Here is an 11,858-nt window from a genome sequence, read left to right on the forward strand (position 1 = left end):
GCAAACGTCTTTGTCAAGCAGCTATTATCTTGAAGAGGATGTATCAATTTTTATCAATAAGGTTTTGAAATACACACATGTAACTACCTATTTGTTCCTTAGAAATGCCTCACAGACATTTCTACATTCCCAGTAGCAAGCAAATTCCCTGGTGCAATTTAAATAACTATCATAAATGTGTGGCTTGTACTACCTAGAAATTTTAACTTACAAGTTAATAAGAGCACGACAAAGAGTTTTTTTATCCATGGGTTCTTGCTATTACACATTCTATTGACCATATACTTTGAATTATTAATTCTATTCATAGTATTTAGTCTCTTATAGTTAACTATAGTTTCATAAAACAAGAGGATGCTTTTGATCTCTTTCAGCAGTAGGCACAAGCCAGGGGGCTGTAACAAAATTTGAGGCAATTAAACATGAGACAAAGAAGTAACAAAGGAAATTGTGACACAAATGAAATTTTTTGGTACCTTCCATTCTGTTTTAAGTCCTTTTTGTCTGCCCACCATAATGATCAACATTATTGATGTTACAGTTATATCATCATTATAATCCTAAGAATGCTAATAAGAATATTCATTATATAAAGAAATTTTATTAGTGGTATTCATGTATTTATATTAGTGTACATGATTACTGATATCCACATAGATATTATTCTAGTTTATACTTGTGTGATTTCACTGCAATTAATTAAATTGAAAGTAAGTGTTTTCATGAACTAAATAAAAATCTCAAGTACTATTGCTATTCTAAGTTCCCAGTAGCAAGCAAATTCCCTGGTGCAATTCTAAATAACTATCATAAATGTATGGCTTGTACTACCTAGAAATTTTAACTTACAAGTTAATAAGAGCACGACAAAGAGTTTTTTTAAAATTACTACATTTAACTCATTTGTCTGTGTGTTCATGTTGGGGATACACACCAAAGTACTTGTAAGCAGGTTAGTGGTAGCTTGTGGGAATAAGTGTTCTCTTTCTACATGGACTGAACTCAGGTTGTTGGATTTTGTGGTAGATTGTTAGTCACTGAGTAGCCTCAGCTGGCCCATTATAGAAATTTCATACAAGAAAAGTTGGAAAATAGGCAAATAGTTGTATGCATTTGTGTTTTTATAATTTTTGGAGCTTATCTCTTCTGGTAAAGGTGATTAGAACCCATCTTAAATGTGTTGTAGTCCACACCAAGTTTTGTTTTATAAGCCAAAAAGTACCTCTGGGTTATAAATTTGATTAAAATTAAAAGTATAAGTGATAATAGCAATGCGTACTTGATGAATGGAAAAGTCCTAGGTTAATCAGAGTTTTTAAAGAGGAGACAAGTAAGTAACCATTTGGGGGTCACCACATTTAAGGGATAGGTTGACAGACATGGCTGACAGAAAAAAAGGCAACAACAGTATGAGAGAAATGAAAAAAAACTCTCTGACACAACTGTTTAGTTTTTCAGGGAAACTCACCCAACTTGACATTTACCAAGTAGGATAATGCAGATTTTCATTTCGACGTTGTTTATGAAAGCAGTGTGCAGAGGAATTTAGTCTTGGCAAAAAACACCTAGTAATAATTAGATGTCTTTGGAAGATGAGTTGGCTGAGAAATGAGGAAATTTGGAACAGAAAAATTTTACATGCATTGATTTTGAGTCAAATATGGAGTCCTGTGGCCAGCTACATACCCTGGAAGAGTTTATCACTTACAGAACCTGACTCAAAAAATGCTAGCAAACGTCTTTGTCAAGCAGCTATTATCTTGAAGAGGATGTATCAATTTTTATCAATAAGGTTTTGAAATACACCTGTTTGCAATGTTCTACAGAATTTGTGAGTTTCATCTTTCTTTCATTTTTAGTTGTTGGACAGCTTCATACACTTATTCATTTTAATCATTTTCATTCCAGATTTACAGAAGCAAGGGCTAACTGCCTATAGATAACACCAGCTACTCTTCCCAATATCTACTTCTCAAATGGATCTCAGGAGAAGGTATGCCTCTGACTGTGAAGAGCTAGTTTTTGCAGTGAGATCGATGGTTGCAGATATATGGGTGAGAGAGAGAGGGACATAGAAGATTTTTGTGACAAGCATTGCTGCCAGCCCACTACACCCCTCCTCCAAAGTTAACAGCCTAGAGAGGAAGACATTAGAGACTTATTTGTTTCTTTTTTAAAAATACTTATTTCCTTCTTTATATTATGTGTTTAATTGGACCCCAGGGATTCAGATGTTCTGGAAGTGCCAGTGGTGTTACATCTCTTAGAGAGAGAGGTGCAGATGGCTGTGAACTGCCTTATGTGAGTACAGAGGTCTAAACCCAGCTCCTTTACTGCAGTCTCAATTACTCTTAACTGCTGAGCCCTCTCTACATGCCTCACTATGGTTTTCTTTTCCTTTCTTTTTTTAATTTTTATTGGTTATTTTATTACTTTACATTTTAAATGTTATCCCCCTTCCTGGTTTCTCCTCTGTAAAGCTCCTATCCCATTACCCCTGCCCCCTGCTTCTATGAGGGTGCTCCCACACCAACAACCCCACTCTTGCCTTACTTCCCTAGCATTCCCCTATGCTTGGTCATCGAGCCTTCACATGATCAATGGGGCTCCCCTTTCATAGATGTCAGATAAGGCCATTCTCTGCTACATATGAAGCTGGAGCCATGGGTCCCTCCATGTGTACTCTTCGGTTGGTGGTTTAGTCCCTGGGAGCTCTGAAGGGGGAGGTTGGTTGATATTGTTTTCTTCCTATGCAGTTGCAAACCCATTCAGCTCCTTCAGTCCTTCCCCTAACTCTTCCTTTGGGTTTTCAGATTTCGATTTGAGCACAGGCACTTGGAAGTTCGTGGGACTGGAGCACACAGCTTGTTAGCACTGCAGTGGGTAATGATGGGTAGAAACACATCCTCATGTTGGGTTTCTGAACTCTTTTCTTGAGTTGACTCATTCTTGGCCCAGAGAGAACTCTTAAGAAGGATTATTGGATGCTGAAGAATAGGCCTTCACAACTGATGGCCTCTGGTGGTACTTTTAACCCTTTACATTTGTGTATGTGTGTGTGTGTGTGTTTTTGAGGGTGGAGTCACAGATTGGCGTGGGCAGACATGGAAGGGCTGAGAAGTGAATGTGATTCAAACTCATGATGGTGATGTGAAATTCCAAGGGAACCAATAAAAACGTTGTTTTTTAAAGGTGTGCATTTGTGCCCCCTCCTGCACAGTCCATAATAAAATTTTTATGGGCCCAACCTTGTGCACATCTTGTATAGATAACTACAGCTACAGTGAATTTATGAGTACATTGTCTGTACCATGCACACACACAACATACCTGCACAGACACTCATGGATCTGAAGCTGCTGATTCTCTTCTGTAGCTATGACACCTGGCCATGTCTTGGATACTCTGTGCCACACCTATGCTATATTGCATTATGAGAGGGATGGAGGCAATTCAGAAAGTGTAAGAACTTGATGCTGCCACATGCAAATATACTCAACACCGTTCACTTTAACTGTAGCACAATGGCACTGTCATTTAAAACAGAACTTATTAGAATGATTTCCAAGAAAAATCCATGATTGCTGTGAGAAAAGTAGCTTTGCTTCCAGATAAACTTGGAATTTTATATGATCACTTCTATTGTCTTACACAACAAAGCAGAAGATATTTTCACTTGCTGTAACCAAATTAGAAAAAAAAACTGTGTGTGTGTGTGTGTGTGTGTGATTAGAACAAATTTTAAGAATGTTACTATATCTTGTTTTTTTAACCATCCTGATGAGAGAGAGAGAGAGAGAGAGAGAGAGAGAAAGAGAGAGAGAGAGAGAACAGGGAACATAGCATTCTCTATAAGGCTAATACTGTAAGACATTAGATAAAACATTGAAAAGTGAGAAAAGGGGAAGAAATGAAAGAAAACCAACTAATTTAATGATTGTGAGAATCCTTTAATCTGTATTAGAGATTATATAATATGCAGAGGCATACACACATACACGTTTGTGTGTGTGTGTGTGATTAAAATAGAACTTGGAATGACAGATTGTACTAAAATTTATAAATATGAGCTTAAACTGTGAAAATCAAATAATGAATTTGTTAGTCTACTCAACTGTATAAGGGGCTTCAGACGTAGTGTTGGTGGATGAATTTAGAGAATTCAGCTATATTTCATGGAGTCAGACATAGAAGAGATTGTTTTTGTGTGTAAAATAAGACAATGGTTCCCTTTTATTGTTCAGAACTTAGGATATATAGTCACTTACTGAAGTGTATATGAGTGGGCCATAAATTTATTGTTATTACAAAAACACTAATCCATGAATTATGACTACATTTTACTCAGTTCTAGTGTTTTAACAGCAATAAGACTGATTAGGCGGAAAGCAGATTGTGAGCACTAATTTCTGACTATCTAAACCTGAGACCTACATTTTTAGTATCATGGTCATAGAACACAGTGAATAATGAGCCTTTGAAGGCTTATGTGACATTTTCGTGGAAACAGAAACCTCAAAGTTAATATGAATTGCATAAAATACATTTAGGATGTTTTTTTCTCAACAAGGGTGAATGGAATATTACTTAATGAGTGGTGGATTTTTTATCCTTCAAAATGATTATTATTCATGTTTGAGTCCTCTCAATGTGTCACACAGACATGGTTTAATTTTAATATAAGAGGCTTTATATGAAACAATATAAAACACCACTTATAAATATTGGCATCACAGCAACAGGACACATTAATACCAAGAAATTTCAACAAATATTCTCAGCTTCAAAGATAATCAACTATATTAGACCATCACTGTCTTAGATGCAATAGGAATTCTTAATTGGCTGAGAGTTAAACACAAGTATAGAGCTACTGCTAACACTCTTCTTAAAGTTTAAGGAATAAAGTATATCCCTGTTAGTTTGGAAGATCTGGAGTTATCATGCTTTAATTCCTCAATATTTTACGATTCCATAGAAGGCACATTATTTTTAAATGACTGTTTTCATTTCAATTTTCTTTTGCCTCTATCTTTTCAAATGGCAAAAATCTGTGTACCTGTGATCTTTGTAAAATGGAGCAAGACACTTCAATAATAATTGGGATTTTCCCTGGAGAAATACCTCCAATTAAGATTCTTTAAAAAACTTCACCTCTTAACCTAAACTTTTAGATGATATTTGATTATTTCAGCTACAAAGACCATCTAGGTCCTAACTGAAAATATGTGAGTTGATATTAAATGTCTCAGGGAAAGGACAGAATTTGTTCACTGAAGATTCTTTTACCCTAGAAACTGATTCTCTCAAACCACGGAGGGAACAAAACAACTATACCTGCATAATAACATTTATGAGCACCTTATCGTGTAAGTTCTTATATCTACAAAAAATGTCTTGTTTATTGCAGGATTGAAAAAGAATAGACACCGTTAATGGTTATTATCCTTTTTATTTATTTAGTGAAGTATCTCCTAACAGCTGCTGTTAGCTTTATTTTACTATCATTCAATGCCTACAAGAAAAACATGCCTAAGGAGTAAGATTGGTTTTGTTTTATGACAACCCAGCCCTGAATGTGTCTACAGTCAGTTCTCCTTGGGGCCATCACAAGCATTAATAAGCAGCTATTCATATATACCAAACTGAAGGTTGCTCAAGAGTTCTATCAGAACCCAGTATCGATTCTCATTAATGAGTACTAGGAAGTATTCATTCCAGTCCTTTTCCCAGTAATTATATTATCTTCAAAACACTATTGTAATATAGACTTTTAAATTACCATTGTAATTAATATTGATCACAATATTACTTTTATAAGAATATATTAATGGGATATTACATTAATGGGACATAATACATTATATGGGATATATTTAAAAATATGCCCTCTGTTACACAGGGTAGAAATCATAATAAAATCTGCAATTACCTAAGCAGGCTTATGCATCATTTACAGCAAGATGTGTTCTAAGAAATGCATCATTAGATGATTCTGTCACCATGTAAACATTACAGGGTGCGCTTATAATAGCTTAGATGGTGTAGGTCAACTACTCAATAAAGAGACTCAGTAAACAGTAGATGAGTTAAAACATCCTCCAGTATAACAAAACATTTTTATAAGCAGGAGCACACTCAATAATAATGACTTCAATGATAGCACTGCAAATACACACAAAAAAACAAACAAACAATGGATTATTGTTCTGAAGTATTACTTTCTCTGGATAATTATATGTGTTGTGCCTGTTGTATAACTGGAAGTGTGTAGTAGGGATTTTACCCGAGTGCAATTACAATAATCCAGTAAGACATCAAAGAGTGGGGTTACATGGGAACCATGCCATTAGATGATAGGAATTTTTCACTTCATCATAATACATCCATAATACTGTGGAACCACTATTACATAAGAGCTTGTCATTGATGCAAGTAGTATTATGTGATGTATGACTATAGAAGTAAACTAAATTTGTTTTGTTATTATGCCTGATATCTGTCTTCCATATTAAAAACACACACACACACACACACATGTAAAGTAGAATCTTGAAACCAGCCTTGGAGAAAAATCCTTACATTGTCTCTAAATTGTTAATAAGGTACACAACCAAGAGACAATGTCACTTAGTATTACCATTAAAAATGACTTTAACGACTTGTGCACTTAGAAAAATTTCCTGGAGTAATTGACTAAATGACTCAGTTATTCCTTTCATTCACATAGATATATTACTTGGGTCAGCATTTGTAAGCAATGAGTGATGTAAGAGTACAGAATGTAGAGGGGAAGTTTATAATGCTTTTAGGAAAGGTGATGAATCATATTGAACCTGAAATGAATCATAATTACGATTTAGTCTGAGCTGTCTTGTAGAGAAGGCACAGCTTTGAGCGGCTAAGAATCAGGTAATCCTGAGATACTCTGTGAATGTAAGATACCTGCTGCGTTTCACATAGGTAGTATGAACAAATTAACAAAATATACTTCAGCCATAACTTTTATATTGGTTGAAATTTAAAATGTTAGTTTTGAGAGAAAAAAATTCAGTAATGTATTATCTAACTATATTTAGAATAATTTACTTTTAGTTTATACACTAATAAAATTTAAAATTCTACTTTAATTTCAATTGGCTATCACTGATATAGAGGAGTTATTAATAATATCTTTGATGATTAGTAATCTACATATTTATATAAAAGATATTTTGACTTTATTAGATATTTTCTTTATTTACATTTCAAGTGTTATCCTCTTTCTCGGTTTCCTCTCTGAAAACCTCTTTTCCCTATCTCCTCTCCCCTTCCCCCTGCTCACCAACCTACTCACCCCTTCTTCCTGGCCCTGGCATTCCCCTACACTGGGGCATAGAGACTTCACAGGACCAAGGGCCTCTTCTCCCATTGATGTCCAACTAGGCCATCCTCTGCTACATGGCTGTATGGCAGCCATGAGTCCTACCGTGTGTACTATTTCGTTGGTGGTTTAGTCCCTGGGAGCTCTGGATATACTAATTAGTTCATATTGTTGTTCCTCCTATGAGGCAGCAAACCCCTACAACTCCTTGGGTTCTTTTTTTAACTCCTTCATTGGGTACCCTGTGCTCAGTTCCACAGATGGTTGTGAGATAAAGGATTTTTAAATAATATATGTAAAATTGACTTTTATATTAGTGTACTCACCAAGTAAATTTTTATCATATGCAATATAATTAAGTTCTATATTCGTTTTCTAGGGTATATGATAGTTCCAGAAACAATTTCAGCTTTTATATTTTGTTTTTTATTTTGACACTCACTAGTCACCTTCCTTTGAAAGGAGTTTGTGTTTGGAAATAACAAGAAGTTTATAAGCATTTGAATAACTTAAAATCACTGGGTAAAACCTCAACATACAGGTTGACCTTGTACAAAGTCTGAAATATGTATAAAGATTCATTATATATTTTAAATATACTACTCTTATTATTCAAGAAGAAAACCCCACAAAGTTTACTAAACAAGATGCTAGGTGACTTAAAAATCATTTAACTCTGAAGTGATAATAAATTTCAGTATTGAAACTAGGTCATCCCTATAAAACACTTGCTTTATCTCCAGATCCAACACATTGCACTTTGAGCTATTTTAGCTATTAATGATCCAAGAGAAAGAAATGGGCACAGGCCTGAAATGTATCACCCTGTCATATCGCTGAGGTGAAAGGACTATGAAATGCAAAATCAAGAATCAACCTATATGTTTGTGCCAACCTCTTACAACTCAAGCTTCATAGGATTCCACCTGCCCTGGGAATCCTACATGTCCATCTCTTTTGTGACATTCTCCCATCTTGAAAACACATATGATAGAAATTATATTGGCACAGCTTTGCAAAGTGTCTCATGGAGCTGGCAGAATGAGTGTGTGTGTGTGTGTGTGTGTGTGTGTATTTTGTCTCTGTGTTTGTCTATGTGTGTGTATGTGTCTGTGTGTGTCTTTGTGTGTGTGTATGTGTGTGAGTGTGTGTGTCTTGGTGTGTGTGTGTGTTTGTGTGTGTGTGTGTGTGTGTGTGTGTGAGAGAGAGAGAGAGAGAGAGAGAGAGAGAGAGAGAGAGAGAGAGACTGTCCTTATGCATGCAGCATTGCACACAATGCCTCTAAGTGATGCATCTACAATTTGCCAGCGTCCTGCTCAAGATTCACTGGCTCAATAATATAAGAAATGTATGCATTGCTACTCAGATATTGAATGTTTGGTATAAAATTTACCTTTTAAAAACCCTTAAGTATTAGAATGGTAAATCTCTTCTGCTCCATTTGTCTCATATGAGCTTTACACAGTTGTGAATTCATTTTCAGTCGTTTTAAAGACTTCTTTGTAACCCTGGGGATTATGATATTTTTACTCATTTATAGGTACACATGGAAAAAAATAATAGCTAATGATGATAAATTTGGTTGTTACAGCAACATTCATTTTTATGACCAAATATATATCATATGCATATAAATAGACACAGAACTGCTGCCAAATTCACACAGACTAGTCTATGACAGACATGCTATTTAAGTCACATGATTACAGGTTCTAAGCATTGCAGAATTTTTCTATTTCTACGTTTTTAAATGTAGTCCAAGTAATAATCAAGGGACAGAGGTATATAAAGTGAATGAATCTCCTAGTTTTACTTAATTTTTTTATTACATTATCAAAAAGTTGACATATTCTCAACAAACTTAAACTTCGTCTTCAGGGTGATCTGCTGTAGAGTCTCAGGGCCTATGACAAAGACAAATTTTTATTTTTATTAGAGAGATAAATGGCGCCTTAAATGATGGTGCAATATTCTCTGGGCCAAAACTCATGAAATAATTGCCTCTGAATTAGAAAGATATAGTTTTGAAGGTAGGACTGTATATAGGCTTTTCTTTCTAGAGCTCTGAAGAGATGGTAGGGTGAAGGCAGAGGTATCCTTAGTCTTTTTCAAGACAGCTAAAGCTGAACGTCTAATAGGAGACAAAATGTCAGCTTGCTGAGAAATTCCGCCAATTGTCAAATATCACAAAAGAGAGTTGGATCAATGCTCTATGGAAAAACATCTACAGACAACGTTCACAACCAGTCAGCTAGAGTCATAAAATCTCTGGTGAGTTTATACAAGTAGGTTTCTGTTTATTCTAGAACTGCTCTTAGAGATTTTACATGTCTTGAAGTCAGAATCAAGGGTACTTTTCTCTATATTTGATCATGAGACTTGTAAATGCATTGAGAGAAGCAGATGACTTCCTGAACCTTGAGTCTTACTCACTGTGGAAAGCTAGACTTTCTTGATTCCTAGTTCTATTTCCTCTGCTGTTTTGATGATGATGGAGGTACACAGGGTCTAGGGTCTAAGTCTAGCAATTTTACCTCCACGTTATGACAAATTCAAGGAAAAAGCTGCTATATCTGTCATCATGTCAGGGAATTACAATTTACCTTAGACATATTAAGGAATTACTTTCTTAAACCTTGTCATGTCCATGAGGAGGCGCCAAGAGGCCAACTCACTTTTTGAAGTCCAAAGCATCCAGTTAAATCTGAGATTAGCTGACCTTGATTTTCCTCTCCCATAGTATTTTCCTAAAAACTTTACTTTCATAATCAAAAAGGAAATTCTGGGCTGGAGAGATAGGTCATTCAGCGGAGTGCCTAGAATGCACAAAGGCCTTTGGCCAAGCTTTGGCACTATGCATACTAGGTGTGATGGAAAACTGGAAGCAGAGTGATCAGGTTATTGTTAACCTATATAGCCAGTTTGAGGTCAGCCTGACATGTACAAGATTCTGTATCACACAAAGAAAAAAGAAAAGAAAAAAGAAAGAAAAGACACTAAGCCATTCATACTTCTACCCTCATTGTTTAAGTTAAGAGAATTTTGAATTGGGTATTGGGTTGTTTGTTTTGTTTTGTTTTCTCCCAAAGATTCATGCATTGAAAGCTTGGTAGCCAGTATCATGTAGCTTGTATCACCTTAAGGAGACAGCATTCCAGGGAAGGTTAAATCACTGAACTTTATTCTCATTGATAGATTAATGATGTTGGGTCTCCTAGGAGTATATTAGATCTGAACATAGAATGGTGTTTTCAATAATGTGAGCATGATCCACCCAGTTCACAGCTTCTCCTTACATATGCTCTCACCGTGATGTCACTTATCACATGACGAACCCAGAAGACCCTTATCAGAGCCACACTGCTGCTATGCCTCCAGACCTGCAAAATTGAGCTAAAAGCAGGCCCATTTGAAACAGAGAACAAGCTTTTGGTACTTCATGTAGCAATAAAAAAATAGACCAGTTCAGAAATAAAGGTTGTTGGTGAGTAAATCATAATACTGTTCATCTGGCGATGTTATATTGAATTTTTGGGTTGTGCGAAAACTGTATATTTAAGTTTACTTATATAATTATATTATATATTGCATTTATACAAACAGTATAGTATATATACTATATAAACAATCTATTATATACATATATATATTCATATTAACATTATAACAGAAAGTAAGTCAGGCTTTTTTTTTTGCTTAGCCTTTTATATGTTGAGAATATTTAATCCTTTTTAACTTCTATGAAGAGTTTTACATTATACTTTATTACTAAATTTTTAGGTTAGGTCCATTTTTCTAGCTTCCCTTTGAAAGCTTCTCTTAGACCAATTTTCACTGCCATCTGCTTTCTGCAGACAACGGACAGCTAACACTGATTGTAGCAAATGTTTATATATTTGTAAAATGGTTAAGGAAAAAACTAATATATGAATATTTCTACCAAACATCATTGAAACATGTCAAGCAGACCCCTCTAGTTTTCTTGTTTTATTGCCAACATTGTGGTTGTTGCTAGATGAAATATATTAAAAGCATTTAAATATCCACAAGAGATGGTAACGTTTTACAATAAATAAACCAGGACAAGTTCAATAAGAGTGTTCCTGATAAGTTAAATTATTAGTTTTTTCCTTACAAGCTATGTCCTATATTTGAACACAAGTTTGAAGAAAGATAAAATTTGCGACCAAACACACTGAGAATATTATCAAATGTTTAGGATTCATCTAAATTACTACCCTGTCAGTAAGAGTCTTTGACCTTTTCTCTGATTTCTGAGGGTTTTAGTTAATCATACAAAGGAAAGATTTAAAATATACATATTTTGTATTACATCAAAACAGTTATGAACTTAGAATTATGGGAAAACAAATTCAAGGAGTATTTATACAAATAAAGTATACATTTTAGAATTTCATTTTAAAAATATTTTTTAATTTACTGAAAAATCAATATCTTATACAAATTAATAATTAAAATTCAATATCACTTATGA

Source organism: Mus musculus, chromosome 13 (assembly GCF_000001635.26).
Source record: "Mus musculus strain C57BL/6J chromosome 13, GRCm38.p6 C57BL/6J".
Classification (NCBI taxonomy): Eukaryota; Metazoa; Chordata; class Mammalia; order Rodentia; family Muridae; genus Mus; species Mus musculus.